Source organism: Mustela lutreola, chromosome 7, assembly GCF_030435805.1.
Source record: "Mustela lutreola isolate mMusLut2 chromosome 7, mMusLut2.pri, whole genome shotgun sequence".
Classification (NCBI taxonomy): domain Eukaryota; kingdom Metazoa; phylum Chordata; class Mammalia; order Carnivora; family Mustelidae; genus Mustela; species Mustela lutreola.
In genome coordinates, this window is record NC_081296.1 from 150786825 (window position 1) to 150792065 (window position 5241).

A 5241-nucleotide genomic window follows, 5' to 3' on the forward strand; every position below is an offset into this window, starting at 1 on the left:
ACACAGAAGGCAGCGTGCGTCCCCCAAACCATGGCCAAGAACGCTCCGCGGCGCTCACGCCGGACAACCGAACAGCCAGCCCCAGCGCGGTGGACAGAAGTCGGCCACTCTCCCACACGGGGACATGATCCAGCAAACAGAAGGAAGGAGCCACACCCGCTCGGCAGCACATTCTCGGACAACCCAGCACGGAGGCTCATGCTGCAGGCGTCCCTGTGGACGACGGCCGGAGACAGGTGACAGTCGTTCTGCTGTGAAGGAAGCGAGCTGCTTCCCTGTGGGGACGACGGGGGAGGGGAGACAATGGGGCTTCTGGGGGAGCGACTCGGGGAGGCTCACGCCGTGTCCATGTTCGCGGCTGCCCACCCACGTCCTGGGCCTGGTTCTACAAGTACGATACACTTCACTTTAGAACTTTGCTCACACGTGCTCGCAGACGGGTCCGTGTAGAAACGGCCCATCCCTGGATGCCGTCAGGGGCAAGGGTCTGACCCTGATCTGGCCTGGACATCTGCTTTGACCCTGGTCGCCTGCGGCACCGCCGAGGGGCAGCGACCCCCTGACAGCGAGATCTGCTGAGTGCGCGCTGCGGGCACCAGGGAGTGACGGCAAAGACACAGCAGCGCCTGCGCTTCTCGGGCTGAGAATGCCCGCGAGCCCTGCCTTCCCTCCTGGGCTCAGCTGCCCCTCAGCACCTAACAATCCACCTGGCTCTGCTTCCGGGGCCAGCGGCTGGCAAACAAGCCCTCCTCATCACCCCCCCCCCCCCCAGTCCTCACTTAGCCGTCGTCCTGCCCGGCACAGCACGCGGGCCTGTCCTTCCTGCGCGCTGCCCACCAGGAAGAGAAGGGCGCGGAGAGACGTGCCCTCGGTCCCCCCCAAGAGGAGACAAAGGTCAAGGACAGTCGGGCACATTCAGGGCATCAGCAGCCCCGAAGGAGTCAGCGGAGCCGCCTGTGTGGGGCCCGGGGGGCTCCAATCAGGATTTGGCCAAGGCAGCCATTCCTAACAGGAAGAGGTTCTTTTCAGCTGCGGCCACAGCACAACGTTCCTTGGAAACCACTAGATGCGGAATCCGTCAAGTGACGTTAGAGGACTCACACTATCAAGGACAGTGAACGCAGTTCTGCACGTGCGCTGTACATGACCCCCGCCGACTGGGGGCGCGTCCACGGACCCCAAAACCACAGGGGGAGGGGGCCGGGTCTCATCCAGGCTTTCCAGGCAATTCCAATGCACCAAAGCTCCAGATCGCCCCCCAGCTGGGAGCGGCTTCTGAGGGGAGACCATCTGCCCCAAGTGAAACACAGGGTCCCTTACCAAGGTCATTTCCAACACATACCTGGATGCAGACCCAGAGGAGCAAGGGAGCCTTTGGTTCGGATCTATGTCCCGGAAGGAGGGAGGGAGCGATTCTGGTGTCTCCCGGAGGTTTTGGTTCGGCGGAGACGTCTGCTCTCTCTCACCATCAGGACGTGGTTTGCCAGGACAGAGCCGGGGTCCCCAGCCCGTGGGGGACCAGAGCCCCCACACTGAGTACGCCGGGGAAGCCGGGCACCGGCATCCGTGGGAGCCAGTCCTGAGGTAGCACCGGGGCTTCAGGGAGAGCATGGAGCCTTCTCAGGGGAGGAAGGAGCCCTCCCTGGCAGCCTGCCCTTCTGTGGGGGCTGGGAGGCCTGATGAGCTTTAACTACAACCTCCTGGGCCTTTCCTCCACCTGGAACCTGAGCTGAGCTGAGCTGACTTTCCAGCGCCCGTCGTTTGCCTCATCATGAAAGTGTCTTCGCCGCCGTGACCTATCGGCCGGGCTGCGGGGAGACCCCTCCATGCCGCTGGGACCCCAGTGGACCTCCATTCTGGCCACACATGAGAGTCCCCCGGGCAGGTCTGGAACCAGTGGCTTCTGTCCACTTGGGCCTGAGCCGATTCCCCGGGGATTTCTGTGGCTCAAGGATGGTCATGCAGGGTGAGAAGGAGCCGCCCTGCTCCACTCCGGTGGGCTACGGGGTCGGGGAGGCATGGGGGCTCTCCCTGGGGGGCCGCTGCTCCGGGCTTCCCCTTCCTCCGGGTCCGAGGAGCCAGCAGTCCCTGTCCCATCACACCCCGGCAGCAGGGCTCTCTCTGCGGACTTGCCTGAGCACGTGACATTCCAACTGGGCTGTTTAATGTGGTGACCCCAGTATTTCGGGGTTCAGCTACAGTGTCTGCGACAGTGTGATCCTGCACATGGCTGGTGTTCTTTCCCTGGGGGTTCGGCCCTGCAGGGGCCCACGCCTGGACATGGGGGCCAGCCTGGTCCCTGGCGGGGCTGGAGCCAGGCCCTGCCCATGATGGGGGTTTCCTCCTGCCCCTCCTTCTCTGGTGTTTCGGCAGGGATGCCCCCTGGTCTCAGGGGCTCTCTCTGGAGCCACTGGTCGCTGGCAGTCCTGCCTTTGAATGCTGTCCCCACCCTTCTCCTGCCTGCTCCCTGCCCCTCCGGGATGGGGCCACCAAAGGGGAGGGGCCCTGGCCCCAGTAAAGCCTTCCCTCACGTCCCGCTGAGAAGACTTTATCAAGGGACCAAGCCAGTGACAGATCATGCTCCACATTTGAGAGGCTCCCACGAGGAGAGGGGGCCCGGGAGACCTATGGTGAGCTCCGTCTGTGTGCTGACAGGTGATTCGGTTGTCTCTGCAGAAAGCTGGGAAGGGGGTGCTCCGCCTCGGGGTGGGGGTGTCCTTGCCGAGGGAGGTCCCTGTGGAGGAAAGGCCCAGGGCCTGTCCAGGGCTGGTCGGAAGAGGCTCTTGCTTCAGGCTTTGAGGTCGATCCCCCGTCGCTGGCGGGAAGAGGAACGGCTGAAGGCCTGGGCCGGCCCCTGCCTGTTGTGGGCACTGAAGTCTTGCCGGTGTCCGGAGCAACATCTGGGGACGGACGGTGATCCGGCCGGCGGGCGGAGCCATCACGGTGCACAGAACCTGCCCGGAGGGCGGAGCACGGTGTGCCGGGCTTTGCTAACCTCCCAGCATTCCATCCCAACGAACCTATTTAGCTATGGGCGTTAAAGTACACCTTTTCGAGTTGTTTCAGTTATATATTTAGAAGCATTTCTGGATGACTGGCCTCGAGCTGCAGACATTCAAACCCTTGGTAATGAGTAACCGGCAGTTAACGACTTTTCCACAGAGAAAAGAGGCACACTGAAACCCAAAGCGACGTCAGCAAGACATTCCATGTTGTAGAAGTTCTCTCAAATTCCCTCATGTCACCAAACGGTAGGTCGACCTGTTTGTACGGCTTTCTTTTGTTTCCACACCTGGGCTCCAGGACAGGCACGAAGGGTTTTCCTACAGAAAAATGCTCCCCCCCGAGAGAACAGAGGCGACCCTTGGAGATCCGTCTGAGCGCGTCTACCGGCGGAAAGTGCTTCCTGGGAAAGAACAGGGACTTTACAAGGAAACATTCGGGAGAGAGTTGTGGCAGAATAATTTCACAAAGGGAAATGTTAGGAATAGAAAATGAAAATCGGCTTATTGGCACCCCATTCTCCTTTGCAGGAATGGCAGAGCAGCCCGTCTCCCAGGCCAGACTAGGGTCCTGTCCGGCAAAAGCGCAGAAGGAGAGATCTGGGCTGGAAGTGTTGCTCTGAAGGAGGCGAAGCTTGGGACCTGACTCCAGGGCCCAACAGCTCAGCAGCTCAGTCAAAGGCTCTGCGATCTGGGATCCCAAAGCAGCAGCGTCACAAATCACGAGCCCCTCTCCCCCGCCTTGCACTTGAGCCAGCAGTGAGACCCCCCCTTCTAGGGGACTGTGGGAGATGTGACCTTGGCTTTGGTCCTTGAGCACCGGCCCTGCAGAAGCAGCTTTGGAACGTTGGGCCCCGTGGACCCCCAGAGGATTCCCACATACTCTCCTATCCTATCCCCGTGTGCTCTGCCTTCAGTCTCTTCCTGAAGGCGCTTGGGAGATGCAGGCGAGCTGCATGAGTGTTGGACGGATGCGAGCATGGAAACCGATAAGAAAACCAGGTGTAGGGGCGCCTGGGTGGCTCAGTGGGTTGAAGCCTCTGCCTTGGGCTCAGGTCATGATACCAGGGTCCAGGGATGGAGCCCCTGCATTGGGCTCTCTGCTCAGCGGGGAGCCTGCCTCCCCCTCTCTCTGCCTGCTTCTCTGCCTACTTGTGATCTCTGTCTGTCAAATAAATAAATAAAATCTTTTTTTTTTAATTCTAAAAAGAAAACCAGGTGTAGAAATTGTCTTCCACGGAGCATTGCCGGCAGCTTGGGCCAGTGCGAAAGCGCAGACTGAGAACCCGCGGAACCCCGGCCCAGTGCCCTGCTGGCTGTCCCCGATCGGAGGCCAAGCCTGGCAGCACTCCGCCCCGAGGCCCTGGAGGTCGGTCCCAGGAAGCTCCAGCGGGGACACGGGGACACGGCCGCGTCGCAGCCTGCCCTCCTCCCGCCAGCAGCGCGCCCCCTGTCCCTCCCCCTCCCAACCCCCCGCTGAGGGTCTGGACGCGATCTCCAGGCCCAGCTCTGGAGCCCGCGAGGGGCGCGCGTGTCGGGGCAGAGAGCACCTGGGGCCGCGGGGATCAGGGACGCGCGCAGCGCCCGGTCTCCCGCGCCATCTCCCGCCGCTGCGCTGGGAGCAGGCGGGACACTCGGGGGACGTGGCGGTTCCTGCCTTCCGGCCTGCGGGCGGGGACACGAGCCACCGGGCCAGGGACGGCTGCGCGGAGGGGAAGACCCGGGGCCGCCTCCGTTCTCGGCTGTGCCTCCCCGCCCGGGCACCCAGGACAACCCCCCCCATCGTCCCCAGCCTAGCCCAGATCGGGGGCGCAGGAAGCTTGGTGGCACAAGCGCAGCCTCTGGGCGGCTGCGGCGGAGGGGGGGGTGGGGAGGGGGGGGTGGGGAGGGCGGGGTCCCTGGCCGGGGGTGGGGGTGGGGTGGGGGGGTGGGGGGGGTTCCGGCCCCGCCCGCCCTGCCCTGCCCTGCCCCACTCCAGCCTCAACGTCCCGGAGCGCGTCCTCTGTGCTGAGCGCAGCGCAGCGTAAAGGAAGGAGCGCTGGGGACCCCGGGCCTCCCCTGGTGCTCAGGGCAGGTCCTGGTCGTTCTGCCCTCTCCCCACCGCCAGCGCTCAGCGCCCCCGGAATGCTCCCCTGCAGTGCTCAGTCCGAAGCCACCAGAGCTTCCGAAGCCACCAGAGCTGCCGGAGCGAGGGCTGGCAGGTGCCTAAGGCTCTAGGAACTCCATTTTCGCGTGTGAC

General features: G+C 63.3%; 1 long non-coding RNA gene across 3 annotated transcripts; it reads left to right on the forward strand.

Moving 5' to 3' along the window:
* Window positions 1-1415: 1415 nt before the first annotated feature.
* LOC131837021 (uncharacterized) lies at window positions 1416-4197 on the forward strand. Of its 3 annotated transcripts, XR_009355921.1 has the most exons (4): window positions 1416-1966; window positions 2374-2630; window positions 3163-3251; window positions 3534-4197. It is a non-coding gene; the product is annotated as an uncharacterized LOC131837021 (long non-coding RNA). The 3 variants fall into 3 exon arrangements; XR_009355920.1 differs by lacking the exon at window positions 1416-1966 and having other exon boundaries at window positions 2122-2655; XR_009355919.1 differs by lacking the exon at window positions 1416-1966 and having other exon boundaries at window positions 2123-2630.
* The last annotated feature ends 1044 nt before the right edge of the window (window positions 4198-5241 follow it).